The 16,609-nt window shown below is 41.8% G+C and overlaps 1 long non-coding RNA gene across 3 annotated transcripts in view; it reads right to left on the bottom strand.

Moving 5' to 3' along the window:
- Window positions 1-16,609, bottom strand: part of LOC141277071 (uncharacterized) — a 59,288-nt gene that overhangs the window by 30,717 nt on the left and 11,962 nt on the right. The window contains exon 4 of one of the 3 annotated variants that reach the window (XR_012327771.1): window positions 14,525-16,092. The exons of 1 other annotated variant lie outside the window; for it this stretch is intronic. This is a non-coding gene — a long non-coding RNA (uncharacterized lncRNA). Of the gene's footprint in view, window positions 1-14,524; window positions 16,093-16,609 lie in introns of those variants that run through there. One more of the 3 variants, XR_012327770.1, reaches the window with a different exon arrangement.

Genomic DNA, 16,609 nt, shown 5'->3' with positions numbered 1-16,609 from the left:
CTTTGTTATAAAGCAGAAACTAACACACCATTGTAAAGCAATTATACTCTAATAAAGATGTTAAAAAAAAATAAGGTGAGACAATTCTCTTTCTACGTAAGGATGACTGCCTCATCCTAGAGAAACTAAGAAATTGTTTTTTAAGGATTAAAAAAAACAAAACAAAACAGGGAAAGTCATAAGTTTTAACATGCAGCTGAGTTCCTGAGAGGTGATGCAACCAAAACACATTTCTCTGGAGCACAGTCACAAAGACATTCATGTCAGACCAATCTGACACTCAGGGTTTTGCTGTCTAGTATGCTTCAGGCACAATGCTGGCAAGTTTCACCCCCATTTAAGCCAGTTTACTCCACGCAACAAAGATATGGCCACAGACGGAGTTCCTAAATGCAGCCCAAGAAGAGCTGAAAAGAAAATATAGATGGTTCGGTGCACACCATCCCACCTTAGAAAGAAATGTAAAGCACAGAGATGACGTGCAAGATCATTAACTTCACATTTTTAAGCCATGATACCTCTCTCCCTCCCTCTCTCTCTCTCTCTTTCTTCTTCCTCTGCTCAGTTATTTAGTGACATGGTCAATTGCTGAATTGCTCTCCATGATTAGCTCTCTTCTTTCAAGGTCAATGATTGCCCTTAGCTTGATGACAGGTACTCAAGGTAACGCACAATTCAGATAAACCTTGAAATGTTGACCTATCCTAAGTTCAGTGTAATTAAAAGGTGTGCCTATGCCTGAGCCAACTGTTTGAAACACATTTGCTAGAAACCTAATGTCTCTGAACTTACACCGAACATCTGTTGGTGAATTTCCTTCACAGTCCCCTAGTTCAGAGCAATTTTCAGGAAGCTCTAAAAACCTGCATGAAATTAATGACAGCATATACACTTGAGCTGATTCCTTAAAATTAACTCTAAATAACAATTTCTGGTTTAAAATTAGGAGGAAAAAGACTTTCTATTTATATACTTCTAGAGGATGTAAGGTGGATTCGAATACCTTAGGAGGAGTAAACTCCTGCCCCATTGGCGGAGTCTGTGTTTTGACATGCAGTGGCATTTCTTGAAGAACTGTGTCTGAGAGTTATTCTGACTACAACTGTTTTCAAGGAGATTGATTTTTTTTTTTTTTATTACTAATGGCATTGGTGCTCCCAAAGAAATAATAGAGAAAATAGGAGAGAGAGAAAGCGACATTCCCACGGAAACTATTCTAGAATAATCTTGCCTCCCTACCTCTAAATGTCATCTCGGATGCCAGCATGCATGTTGGCTGTTTATGTCTGGCAGGGCACTCAAGGGCATTGCTTAAAGAACAAGAGGCAGGGCTTCCCTGGTGGCGCAGTGGTTGAAAGACCGCCTGCTGATGCGGGGGACACAGGTTCATGCCCCGGTCCGGGAAGATCCCATATGCCGCGGAGTGGCTGGGCCCGTGAGCCATGGCTGCTGAGCCTGCGCATCCGGAGCCTGTGCTCCGCAACGGGAGAGGCCACAACAGTGAGAGGCCCGTATACTGCCAAAAAAAAAAAAAAAAAAACGAGGCAAAATTCTTATTCCATGAGAACAGTTAATTCGTCCAAGTTCAACAGTAAATCAGCTTGAGACGGTTGAACTTGAGCATGCTAAGAAACAGGAAGTGTATCTGAGTAAACTAAATTCATTTTGCAAAAAACAACTAACTAGAGGTGTGATTTAAAATGTAGAAATGTCTAAAATCACCAGGTCCCCTAGAGTGGGAAGAGCAAATATGAGTGGACAAATGCTCTGAGGTAAAAGCCTGCCCGGGTAGTGACCACGGTGGTCTGTTCTACATCTATCAGACGCCAGGGCAAGGAAAGAAGCTGAATTGCCGTTACCAAAACACGCTGTGATCTCCAGTGCTCGGGCTTCAGCTGCAGCTATAATGTTATCTTTCTGGGTATTCTCCAAACTTGATAAGACTGTTATTCATCTGTAAAATGAGTACCAGAATACCTACCTGCTAGGGCTGAGGGAATTACATGAATATAAAGCTTAGCACCATCCCCACCATGCAGTAAACTCTCTACAAATTAATGCTGTTATAATCACTGTCACATGTACCATCTTTCACTCTTTAGTATTTAGCCATGAATTGATTTTATTGGAAAAGATGTGTATTTGACAGTAATCCTTTTTTTCCATTCATCCAAAGGGTATGTGCTGAGTTTCTTCTAGAACATTCTAGGCAGCGGGCAAGGCAGAGGGACTGAAATCCCAGGTGATCAGAGTCAGGCAGGTGTAAGACTAACTGTGGCTGATGGGCTTCTGAAACTGTAGACTGGCCTAGGCAGTGCCAATTCACAACTTCAGAGACCTTGACCGCCCAACTTCTAGACAATAATGGGTTATCTGGGCTAAAAGTAAGTAAATAACACTTTCATTTTAGCAAACCTAAGTAAGGTCTCTCTCATCAGTATCCAGGTGTACTCCAAATAAAGGTAAGCCAAACAGGAATGTAAGAGGTCCATTTGGGAGAACCCAGAAGCATTTGAAAGTCAGGAAAATAAAAACATAAGTTCACTTAATGGAAAGAGAGCCTCAGGTAACACTAAGCCATTAGGACTATTGCCAAAGATCTCCAAAGATGAAAACAGCATCTTCCAGCCCTGTCCTGGGTTTAATCACATCAAGCCACACCCCCACACCCCTTTGCACACTCGTTCTTCTCCAGGCTGTCCCGCAATGCACATTTGGCTCCAACACACAAAGCAGCCTTGCCAAGACCTTCAAGTACATGTGGATGTTCTGAATGATGAGCAAGTGCTTATATTAACTTTAGCTCACACATTAAGTCTTAAGGGAAAAAAGAGAATGCATGCATAGCTTTGGTGGTCTTTAATACTGAGTGTTTTTCCTACCTTTAAAACACTCTTTTTGCCATGATTCCCTACAACACCCCAATTTTATTCACCTAAATATTTGCTATGTGCAATGCCATTGTCTCCTTATAATTACTCATACCATTTTAGGATAATTTTTGCCGCTTTTAGGATGACACTAGCCTTCCCATTCAGAACCTCTCCCTTTTCCACTTTGAACATTGGTACAGATTTTAAATCTATTGACCACCTGTGGCTAAACACAGCATTGCATTAAAACTCTTGCACTTTCCTTTTACATCAATTTACAACAATTATTTGTTTTAATTATCATTTGAATGTACCCCATCCATTTTTACATTTCATCCTTCATCTACATTATTGCTAATTTTCCACTTAGATTCTGCTTTTTAAGTACTCAAAAGAAAATCCATCCTTATACCAAAGTAGGAGCTATTTATGAAATGGAAATGTTACCAATAATGTGGATGAAGAGTGAAATTTAACAGTAAATTGTAGGACTTTGTTAGTACCAGGCAGAAAGCAAAGCACTTTACATGTACCATCTCATTTAATCTTCAGGACAATCTTATAAGGTGCTGCTGTCATCACACTCACATTACAGATGAGAAACTGAGGCTGGGAGATATTAAGCCATTTAACAAAAAGTCACACAGCTAAGAGATAAAATTCAGAAGCCCCATTTGTCTAACTCCAGGAACGAGACTCAAACATTACACCATGTGCAGAAAATTTTATGTGCTTTTTTATGCATGTGCTTTTGTGCAAAATATTTTTCAGTGTTGAGGCAGCCAAAGGAAATCCACACACAATGGAATAAAGGCTTTGGCCCTTTTAAGCCTCTTTAAACTTTCATGTTTTTCCTTCTAATATACCCCTTGCTATTGCATTCAGTCCTGGTTAGAATGCCATAAAAGAGGTAATAACACAAATGATACTAAAATAACAAATGCAGTCATAGCATAAATCCATGGGCAAAACAGAACAACAGGAAAGCAAAGTCTAAAGGCCCTCGCCTTGCGATGGCTGCTGCCTGCCCAGCTCCCTGGCTTTGTAGCGCACACCGCACAACAGTAATTTCCACCTCTGAGATGTTATTATGGGCCTCGTAGAACAATCCACATAAGGCCATATTTGCATAAGTCAAGTGTTCCACGGTCTCTACAGCGTCTTTACCTAAGGCAGGATTCAATCACTGGTATGGCCCATAATCAACCCACCAGATTGCCCTAACTGCCAGCCAGCTTTCACGTAGACATGGAAGGAGTAAGACAGGGAACTGAATTTCCAGAAGCCCTGGCTTCCTGTCTCAGAGCTGCTTTAGGAATGAGAGAGAGAGAGACCCAGCTAGAGGGGCTGCAGGTCTTCAGTCCTTCCCTTAACCAAGGTGACTTCTCTTCTATCTGGTTGGCACGCTGGAGTTTCATGCATGATTTGATTGGAAAGAGTATCTGATGCTAAATACGAAGTTGGAACACCACGAATCCAGGGCAATTCCTACCTTATACTTCCATGTGGATGGGACTGGCCCAAGATGATTCAGTATCTTGCCCAATAAGTCAAGGCTGGAAAGTATCAAAACCTAGACTGGAACCCCAGTATTCAAATTCCTGGTCCTGTACTCAAACTCACCACAGCTTGAACCTTATCCATTACTTCTTCTTCTTTCTATTCCCACCCTGGGACATCCAATGTTATTTTTTCCAATTTTGGTAAATGTATAAATGTGAGAGACCCACAGGTCATTCCTCCATCCAACCTTTAAAAAGTGGGCAGATCTAGGAGCCATATAAGACCCACGGTCTTTGGAGCAGGGCTACCTTTGGTGAACTGTGCGTGCTTCCAAATCCCGTACTATATGTCTGAACACATACACATTAATCTGTCTAGCCTAATTCCTTCAGCAATTATACTGTTTAGTGCTCTGAGCTTTACCAAGTACCAGAACATATTTTGTCTCCATGTAGAAGCTGGCCCTTTTGCAGAGAAGTGGAAAACTGTCTACTGGGAACGTTGAAATTGAAGGTTAGATGAGGCTTTACCAATGATCCAGTCCAACTCTTTCCGATCTATCAATACAAGTGAGAAAACTGAGACCCGTAAATGTTAGTATCTAAGCCCAGACTGAAGACCGGATCAACTGATTCCTAGCACCCCTCCCACCATGCATTCCAGTCCTGTGCAGTCAAACCCAGTGACTTCAATAAGCCATCATGTACTTTATGATTCTGATAGCCCCACTCATACCTGAACATGTCACCTGGCATATGCATACCTGGTAGCTCAAAGCAGTTGTTTGCGTAACTGTATGAGTAGATCTAGGTACCTCTATACATTCTCATAAACCCTCCTGCTTTCCTTCATAGCACCTATCACAGTTTTGAGATATCTATTTACTCATTTATTTAATGCATTTATTTGTTTCTTTGCTTAATGGCTTTTTTCTCCCTTGATAATATAAGCTCCATGAGGGCAGTTGCTAGTTCTACCTTGTTTAACATTGGTATTTCCAGACCCTAGCACAATGGCTAGAAGCTGAATGAATGAATGATTTCACAATGCCTTGAAAATATTTCTGCTACACTTACAGTATTTAATTTGTGAATTCATGGTTTAATAAACTAGGAGTTTCTTGAGGGTAGTGTTAGTGCCTTGTTGTCTTGACAACACCTAACTGATGCCTTATTAAGACGAAGGCTGTCAATAAATATTTGTCAGGTAAGTAAATTTATTCGTTCATTAATATAATCTAATCATCCTGGACATATAATAGGTACTCAAACACACTTACTAATTGCTTAGCTGATTGACTGGTTGATTGACTGATAAAGCTCCATAAAAATCAGATGTTTTCAGGGGGGCATTTTTAGGGAGCCAACACTTCATCACAAAACCTAGTGTTTTTATGAGGACCCAAAGATGTTTATTTGAAATATGATTCCTCTTCCCTTTTCTTTTCTACTAGTTACAACAGAATTACATTCATTTTGTAGAATAATTTTGTACTTCTGGTGAGGACAACGTACAAAGGTGCATCATTCCAGAGCAGGTCAGAGCAGCCTTCCTCTATATCCATCACTTCAAGTTCATGGAGTCATAACTTCAAAAACCAAAAAGGAGCCAAAGTTCAGGGTAACAACTTACAACTGTGAGCATCACAGCATATAATAAAATAGTCATAGAGCTACTGTTTATTGGATTTGAGAAGGTTATTGTGAGTAAGGCTCAAGGCTAAGTGTATCATGGGGAATCCCTTGGATTTGTCTATACCTTTTAAGAACATCTTTGGAAAGCAGGTGACAGCTATAGAAAATAGAACACACTCACATACTTACACTCACATACCACACACTCACATAGATCTTTTCCACTAACATTTTAGCTTTACTTTTGAAATTTTATGATGTCTATTCTACAAAGTGGAACATAACAGAGATAGTTTCTCAACCACTATTGAGGAATGAAAAAGCAACAGGAGTTAGCCTTTGATCTCTCTACCATATTCCAGGTGGAATGAAAAGAACATGCTCTACCTGGCAACCAGTGTGTATGTGGACATACAAGCATATAGAGATTCCATCTGTTGTTAACCCCACACTCAGAGGAATCGAGGAACTGATGGATAATTGAGACCTGCCACTGATTTCAAACGTTTCATTTCATGTAACCATTTTACCCTCTTCCTTCACCATACACCTTGCTAAAATGATATCTAAGCTCCTTTCTCTCCCTGTTTCCGCCCATCTATTGGTGAAGGAGTTTAAAAAGCATGAACTCGCTATGGCCAGGCACCATGACATGATACTGCAAAGATAAAATAAAGGTCCGAATGATACACAAACTCTCCCTCAAAGCCCGCATCATCAAAGGCAATCCATATTATGGATATATCCCCTCCTGGGTGGTTCCTAAATGAAGTGTACAATATCCAGCATGTTCCAGACTCCATAAATTTGGGGCCCCAGCAGGGACCTAAGCTGATAGTCTCAGGTATCTGGGCTCATCTAGTGAATGGGTACAGTGAGCTCATCAGGATCTTATTTGGAAGAGTCCATAAGAAACTGCCTCTCAGAGACCTCATCAAAGGGAAGAGAAGGTGGGCAGAATGCGCATGCCCAGAGGAAACCCTCAGGTGGAGGTCCTCAGCTTGAAGAAAGGGAAAGAGTGTCATGGGGCGAGGAGAGGGGGCAAGGGGAAACTGCAGCTGTTTCACTGAAACCACACTGCTTAGGAAAACACTCCTCTTCCTCCTATCAAAAATAATGATGATGGTGATGATGATCAAGGTGGGGGAAGAGTGAGACAGAAGATCAGCAGTCAGTCCCTATTTCACAGTAAAATGTAGCACAGCTTCCGTCACCCCAGGGCTACGATCTGCAAACATAGCAAAACCCAGAAAACGCCGTGTTAAAGCCCAGGGGTCGTGTTAGCATCCGGCAGTAATAGACACGCTTATAAGCACATCTGGGGACTTTCCAAAGTATTCAAAATCCTGTATGAGCATCTTGGGACGAGTGAAATTTGGGTCATTCCTGTTAAAGTGCTGCCATTTGTACCCACAACGCAGGGAGGCCTGAGAAATCTCAGGAGATCAGATAGATAGATAGATAGATAGAATCCCTTCATAATACGTTTTTTTTAATTAAATGACCATCAGATATATGTGACTTGGGAACCCACACAATCGAGTTCAGATTGCATTTTCACAAAACTTACTAGCTGTCTACTATGTACAGGACACTGTGCTATATGGGATTTAAAAGATTTTTTAAATGTTACTTTTTTATATTGAACATGATCTATCACTGAATACATATTTGCATACGGCCACACATAAGAAATGCCTGCTCCCACCACAGCTTTTACTTAGATTTCTGGCAAACTCTAGACATTCAGGTCACCAACATCAACCAAATAAGTCAGCTTAAGGCCTTTAAGTTGCAAATGAAATGCACTTCACTCTCAAGGAAAAGAAAGAGAGCCGCCCTCAAGGCAGAAGCTGTGGGTTTGGTGTAATGTATAAATTTAAGGTCACTGATTTTAAGTTTTGTTACCTGTATTTCCCTGGTAACCAACAGCTTAAGAAGTGACAGTTGACAGCAAGGGGGACAAGACAGAGAAACTAAACACTATGACAGTCCCATGTCCTTGATTGAGGTGATAGGCTGAGGCACCTCCACAGCCCCAAGGGCACAAACACACCAAGATGACTCAGCGGGAAGTCCCTGTTCAACTAACTTCTCTGAGTCATCACAAGGGGGTTAAGCTGTGTTCTGTCTCTTCTGGTAACCGAGGCAACATACAGATACACCACATTTGAGATTCCCAGCATTTCTTTCAAAATGTGTTCAACTAACCACTTAAAGGCTAAAGCCCAGGAATATCCCTCATAAATTACAGCGACATATGGAAATGAAGACCCAGAACAACTGGCCCGAGTTAAACCACAAGTTGGAGGTAAAACCAAAACAAGAATCCAGTTTCTGTGATCTGACCGGAATGTGAGAGGAAATAACAGAGCCTGAGAACTCTGGAACCTGAACTAGATTTTCATCTCTAGCCTTATGTTTTGCAGGTGAAATATGTGAGACCTGGAGAGAGAGATGACTTGCTCCAGGTCACAAGTCAGGGATGAGTAGAATTGGGACAAGAACACAGGTCTCACAGATGCTAGTATTATATTCTTTCCATCAACATCCACTCTTTTCTTAAACAGTTTAATAGAACTTACATCCCACAGGCTAAACCGCACCCTTCGGTCTCTGTGGCACAGTAGGTATACCATTTGAAGCTGTTACTACTCCTACTTGCCTTCATCTAAATCAAACTAGAATAAGGAAATTGGCTGGATGAACTCACTGTAAGTAACACAGCTTTCAACCCCTGCAGCAGATATTTTAAGCAACTGTTGCCATATGTTTCAACTTGAGAGATTTAATGAGGAGAAATGACGCCCTGACCCACCGGTGGGAACAAGTGTAAGAAAGAAAATGGGGAATGAGCATATAGACATCCTCCTTTTCAAGTTTTCAAACATTTATTAAGAACCTACTGTGTGTGCAAACTCTGCTTACACTTCAAGTCTGCTACGTTCTTAAACATAAGTGGCTCGGAGTCTCAAAAAGGGTGACCTCAAGTCTCTTAACGGTGCCTGTGAAATTTAATAATTGGGAGGCTCACACCAAACCTCATTTATAGCTCCTTTAAATGAAATAGATCACAGTTAATAAAGAGCCTGCAAATTAAAGTAACCCAGCAGTCTTAACTAGCAATTAAAATGACTTTCTTTTTCCTATCCAAGGGGAAACCATATGCCGGAGCAGATTTTTGTCAGGTCCAAGATAAATGAGCAGTTTGGCTCAGCGGGGAATAATTCCAGTTCATACTGAAAGATCCGCTTCAGTATCAAAATCTCGTTCTCTCAATGCCAGGGTCCTACCACGGATCACCTGCACGCGCCTGGGTTCAAGAGTCTTCCCTGTAAGGACACGGCGTAAGGTGTGCGATCACCTCATTCCTCCCACACCCTCAGGAAGTGGGGAGTCTAGTACTGGCAGAACCCAAATGCCAGCAGAAGCCTAAACTGACTTTCACCTTCCTTACACATATTGATGGGATCACCCGGCACTGTTACAGAAGTACGTAGGGAATGGGGAACAGGCTGGGAGAGAAATGTGCATGGCAACATCTAATCCAGATCGAAGCCCATCTCACTTGGCCAGCGGACCCCTAAGAACAGGTGAGAAGGAATTCTGGACTCTGGGAAATGCCAGTCACCTTCTGGAGAAAAGAAACTAGTGGCCCATGAAGCAGGACATAACTCACACATAATGCTTGTTATGTAGACTACAACAGCAATCAATAACTTGCAAGCTCAGCTGTTTGGAGCACTTCTTCCCAAGGACCTGACTCACCCCCATGTCTTCACTTGCCAAGGTGGGAAAGGGAGCGGAGATGCTGGAGGGGGCATGCCAGATGCTGAGTCAGAAAGTAATTACTGATACCAGAAGACAGAAGGAAAAGATAGGTAGAAAGAAAAGAACAAGGATAGATAAACAGATGGTGGACAGATAGATGGTTGGATGGATAGATACACGGATAGATAGAGCTGTATACATATATTTATATCTCAGTGACAATAGGGATGCAGTGGACCAATGAATGGTCAGTAGAAAAGGAGAAGCAAAGACATATTTGTTAGAAGCCTACTTGTTTCTGGTCACCGAACTTCGAGCTTCCTGTGCATCATCTCATGTAATCCATCAGTGACAGCACTACTATTTTGCCTATTTTACACATACCGAAACTATCGACACAATCAATAATATTATCAGGGTTAGTGTTAAAACCTAGTTCTGGGTAGCCACAAAACCCTTAGCCTTTCCATTATCCACGCTGCTTCTCATCAAAAGTCATGCTAGGGCTTCCCTGGTGGCGCAGTGGTTGAGAGTCCGCCTGCCGATGCAGGGGACACGGGTTCGTGCCCCGGTCCGGGAGGATCCCACATGCCGCAGAGCGGCTGGGCCCGTGAGCCATGGCCGCTGAGCCTGCGCGTCCAGAGCCTGTGCTCCGCAACAGGAGAGGCCACAACAGTGAGAGGCCCGCGTACCGCAGAAGAAAAAAAAAAAAAAAAAAAGTCATGCTAAAATTTCAAAGACGCTACGTTAGAAAGTGGACTGCAAGCCACATAGATCTGCTCTGTGAGCGCATAATTATAAACTATACCCCCAAACCTACTCAACCATTTAGCATCCTACCAAACACCAGGATAAAAAGAGCACAGCAGACTCTTCCCAAACGCTCCAGGCCTTGACAACAAGCAGGTGAGAAGCACACTTCTGTCCAATACTGTCTTTCACCACCTCCGTCCTTGACACTCCATGGTCCCCACATCCCACCTCCCAGACCCTTTTTTGCTCCAGCAGTTCCCACCTTCTAAGGTACAAACAAATTGCCTAGGATTTTGTTCAAATGCAGATTCTGATTCAGAAGATCTGCAATCTGAGATTCAGCCGTTCTAACAAGTGATGTTAGAATCCAGGTGAAGTTGATGCTTCCGGTCTGAAGACCACACTTTAGGTAAACTAACCTCTGTTGTACACCCCATTGTTGGAGAAAATCAACAGGGGAAACACAAAAGGAGATTTAGCATCATTCTCTGGGCACTAAGAGCATTTAGCACACATAACAATAGGAAATGTGATGTGGATGTGGGATTTGAGCTCTAAGTATATTTAAAGGAAGTCATGGAATCCCCCAATGCCTCCCCAAATTACCCAGATGCAGTTTTATGTGAGTAAAACCAAAAAGCTGCACAGTAAAGAATAATGCCATCTTGATGCTATTTAAATATATATTTACTTCTTATTCATGATCTTTCACCCAGTTAATTTTCTCTGAGAAATTATTCAGGTCACTTTTTAAATGGGTTTCAATGTTTCCAGGGCTGCAGCTCATTATAAAAATGTTCACAGCAGATAGAATCTTGCTTCAGCACAGCACTGTTTTCAAGCTGGCAGACACAGAAATAGGTATGTGGACATTGTACCACAAACATTAGTATTATGCGGAAGGTTGATTGATTAATAAATACATAAGCCAGGAAGCCTAGTTTAACTCTTAATTGACTTTTTTTTATTTCTCAGAGAGGGAAAAATTAATCTAGAAATGTTGATTGGTTGAGAGTTTTAGTCTTCTCTAGACAGCAGTGGAAAATGACTATGAACCTGGAACTTTGCAAACTGCATCATTTGCAAAATAAACCCAATCAACAAATTTCATCACACAGTGATGGATGGTGAGAAAGACAGAGCTGTAGCGATCACGGAGAAGAAGAACGTGTAATCATCCAAGGAAGCAGCTCACCATGCAGAGTGGAGAAAGGAGGAAGAATCAGCAAATATTTCCTGCTCAGGGGTGGACACAAATGAAAAAAAATATATATATATATATACTTGAAACTTTTAAAATTAATGAGCATCAGAGCACTCTGGCAGACTAGCAAATTAGTACACTGCATTGAGAATGTACAGAATATAAACATATTGTGCAGTTGTGATCCCACTACAAAGACTGCATGATGTAAAGAACTGACTTACTCTAGTGCCATGATCAGAGGGTCATGTTTAGAACCAAATGTTCTATATCTAGACTTACATAGTGCTGAATTGTTTTTTCTAAAAACAAGGGAAACATCTTCATTGTTCTCTTTTTTGAAGAGTAGCAATGAAGCTGAGCAGGGCAACTGCATCTTAGACCTGCATCTCCTTCCTGTGATTTTGTTTTTCCTTTCCAGATCATATTTACACAATGACAATCAAGGTCAAGTTCCAAGCCCTAAGCCTCAGAAAGCTGACATCAGAATCATCAGTACTGTTTGCATTTAGTGTGTCCATGGGAGGAAATGGAAGGAAGGAAAGGAGGTAACATTTGAGGACCTACTATGATAAGAACTGTGAAATATTCTACCAGAGATTTAGATCAAATTTCTCACATCAACACTGTTTTATTAACCCCATGTTTCAAAGGAGAAAATGAAAGATTAGGGATGTTAGTGAGACTGGGCAGTGCTGCAACAGCTGTTACGTGGCAGAACCCCATTTATGTTGGGCTCTGTGCATGTTCTAGAGAATGATCTTTCCACACCCTGCATCAGAATGACTGCAGAGCTTGTTAAAGCAGATCGTGGGCCCCCACTCAGAGCTTCTGATTCAGTCAGTGTGTTAGTTTCCTACTGCTGCTGTAACAAATCATCACAAACTGGGTAGCTTCAAAACACAATTGCGTTATCTCACCGTTCTGTGGGTCAGAAGTTCAGATACAGCACAGCTCAAGTGGGTCCTCTGCTTAGAGTCTCCTGGGGCTGAAATCAAAGGGGCTGACAGGGCTGCCTTCCTTCCTGGAGCCTCTGGGGAAGAATCGGCTTCTGCTCTCATTCAGGTTGTTGGCCTAATTCAGTTCCTTGTGGTTGTAGGACTGAGGTCCCCCTTTCCTTGCTGCCTCTCAGTCAAGGGCCAAGCTTGGCCTGTAGGGGCGGCCTGCACTCCTTCCCATGCTTTCCGTGTGGCCCCTTCCAGCAAGGCCAGTCTCTCTCATGCTTTGAATCTCTGTAAGTTTCCCTTCTGCTGCATCTCTCTGACTCCAGCCAGAGAAAGTTCTCTACTTTTACGGACGCATTGTGATTAGACTGGGCCCCCTGGATAATCCAGAATCATCTCCCTATCTTAAAAGTCCATAAACCTTAATTACATCTGCAAACTTCCTTTTGTATGTAATACATTCACAGGATCCTTGGATAAGAGGGTAGACATCTTGGGGGGGGGCATTCTACCCACTGTAGTCAGTCTGAGCTGGGCCCCCAGAATTCCCATTTCTAACAAGTTTCTAGGTGATGCTGCTGGTCAAGAGACCACACTTTGAGAACTCCTGCTCTGGCTTTTACACCAAGTGTGGCCCAGGGCATCAGTATCACCTAGGAGTTGTTAGAAATGCACAATCTCAGGCCTCATCCCAGACTTACTGAACAAGAAGCTACTGCTTAACAACATCCCCAGGTAATTTCTGTGCTCATAAAATTTTGAGAAGCATTGCTCTAGGGCAATTAATAAAACAGGAAAAGGAATGGAGTGAAGTATATGTTTTATTTATTCTCAAAACCTTTTGGAAAGATACAGCTCCTCCTTTGTCCAGGTATTGCCCTTTTGTTTTCTTGGCAGGAATGGAGGGAGGTATCTTACCTATAAAATTTGTACTTGTAAAGAATTCCTGCACTCACTCACTCTCTCTGTCTCTGTCTCTCTGTCTGGCTTTATTTGCCCACCCCTACTCCCCATTTTAATTCAAAGGGGGAAAATGTCCCCATGACTCAACCACAGAAATGTTTGGCAACCTGAACAATTGCAGGTTGGATTTGATTATTCACTGGGCAGCGTTGACAGGGACATCCCTCCTTTGGTTAAATCCAGGATTTGATGGGACTAGATTTCAAAGCTGCTCAGATGAGTTCTAGAAGGAAATAAGGTACTTGCCATCACCCATGACCAGTGACAGGGTGAGTGCCGACGGGTGCAGCATATTCTGCTTTTACTTTGACATTAATAGGATTTAACCAGTCCTGGAAAGAGATTCAGCAAAATCTTAAGGGCCCCAGAGGAGAAGGAAATGTCATTAACCCTTTTCTTGAGGATGTTATTGGTTTTCTGTGACTTACCATTAGACGAAAGTGACTGCAGTTAGAATATATTGAAGAAGACTGCAAAGTAATACAGACAGCCTGCAACTAAACACACAGCTCACTTCTATCTCTGGCTCAAAAACGCCTGAATGTAATTACTGTAACCTAATCATTAGACAGCCAGAGAAAAGTGAAGTATGTTTCAAGATGTAGACATTAACTGAACATTATCTCAAACTCTCTTGCTTTCTCTTAATTTAAGTTGAGATAAAGAGAACAAAACAAAAATGGAAGGATGTTTGGTAATGAAAATAAGAACATACGAGTACAGTGAAGTTCTATTAAGTGTACTCTATTGGTAAAACACAAACCGACAGACTAATACACACACACACACACACACACACACACACACACACTCTCTCTCTCTCTCTCTCTCTCTCTCTCTCTCTCTCTCTCTCTCTCTCTCACTCACTATGCTGTTTCTTTTCTAGTGCGCTGGGTTCCAGGCAATGAAGACCCATACTGTCTGCTTAAATCAACTGATTATTCCAGAATCAACACAAAGAATCGTATAAACCAACTCTCGTTCCCAGCGCATACTCATGATTCTTGCACTTATTCTCCTTTGATTGGATAAGGAGATCATGGGAGCATTTCCAGTACTAAACCCAAGCCCCTAAAACATTACCAAATTATCTGTGGGTACTCAATAATAAAAGTCTGTATTGACAAAGGATGTCAGCCGCCCAGAAATGTTTAATGAGGCACCTGAAAATGTACGCAAATGATACCAGCAAAGAGTCGATAAGGCAATGGCCATTCAAGGCAAGATATGGGACAAAAGCCAAATAGATGATAACCACTCCAGAACTCCTGAAAGGAAAAACAACTCCCACCTCTCTGATCAATGCCATTCCCCCACCTCCATTTCTGGAAACTATTTACCTCAAGAAGCATTTACAAAGAGAAAAAAGTTTCTTGAAATCTGCAGAGTGTTTACTTTTGAAAACCACCTGGCAAAATAGCTCACCTTTCAATCCATCACCGATGAGCCAGTGTTCTCTTAGATCTGTGTTTATTGGGGGTGGGGGGAGAAATAAGTGAGAGTCCAGATCAAACATGGGATCACTCTGGGGTCACTGGGGGAACACAAGATGACCCTTCACTGGATTCTTGACCTGATGGGCAGTAGTCTGGTCGAATCTCCCCCAACTCTTCATCTCTTTATATATATAAATTTACTTAAAATATGTATATACAATTAAGTTATTATAAATTGAAAGTATATATAATTACTTGGGTGCTCCCCAAACATACATTTCTGTCTCTCACATGCTATTCTATTTCTCCTTTCCATTTTTGTGACCAGAAACCTCCTAAACATCTTTTAAAATCCTATCCAGATGCTGCATGGCCTAAAGTCTTACACATCTGCTGTTGGGGATTGTGGCTCTGTCCCTGACATGTGGTTCATTGCCACCACCATCTCAACACTCTTGTTGCTTGGCCACTAGCACTCCAGCTGCTCTGGCCCTTCTCTATCTTCACAGCCATTGATTGCTAAGCTATCTGCTGCAGCTGCTAGCACTTTCCTATTAAAGGAAAACTTCCCCCCAGTGATTAAAGCCATTTGAGACCTTCTGTCCCTCCTCCCAGGGTAGTTGGGGCAATAAACTTGAAAACCAATCCAGAAAATATTTAAAGGATAGTAAAAAATCTTTAAAGCCTATATCTCATAAACTTTGCCAAATGTCTACTCTGTACCTGGTACCCAGCTGGATATGGTAAATATGTTAGTAAGGACACGGCCCCTCCAGACAAGCAAGGCTTAGAGCAATTCAAGAAGTGCTGTGATCATAGAACATACAGGTTGTTACAGGAATTCAAGGAACAGCACACAACTGGTGACATGGGTTTTAGTGCCGGGAGACAACACTGCCTGGGTCTTTCTCATTTCTGCACATCTTCTGCATAGAGGTGCTGACAGCCTTTTCTTCTTTCAGGAATGTTTGTACAGCTAACAGCCTCAGAAGATAGAAATGGTGTCTTCTGCTAGAACACGGGGAAGAAATGTTTTGCACATGAAAGATGTTCACCATTGCTAATTATTAGAGAAATGCAAATCAAAACTACAATGAGATATCACCTCACACTAGTAAAAATGGCCATCATCAAAAAATCCACAAACAATAAATGCTGGAGAGGGTGTGAAGAGAAGGGGACCCTCCTACACTGTTTATGGGAATGTACATTGGTGCAGCCACTACGGAGAACAGTATGGAGGTTCCTTAAAAAATTAAAAATAGAACTACCATATGACCCTGCAATCCCACTCCTGGGCATGCATCTGGAGGAAAGCATGGTCTAAAAGGATACATGCACCTCAATGTTCACAGCAGCACTATTTACCATAGCCAAGACATGGAAGCCACCTAAATGTCCATCGACAGAGGAATGGATAAAGAAGGTGTGGTGTATATATATACATATATATATATATATATATATATATGATGGAATATTACTCAGCCATTAAAAAGAATGAAATAATGCCATTTGCAGCAACATG

The sequence above is a fragment of the Tursiops truncatus genome, chromosome 18, assembly GCF_011762595.2.
Source record: "Tursiops truncatus isolate mTurTru1 chromosome 18, mTurTru1.mat.Y, whole genome shotgun sequence".
Classification (NCBI taxonomy): Eukaryota; Metazoa; Chordata; class Mammalia; order Artiodactyla; family Delphinidae; genus Tursiops; species Tursiops truncatus.
Note: the sequence above shows the minus strand (reverse complement) of the source record. Positions and strands in the feature narration are given on the sequence as shown.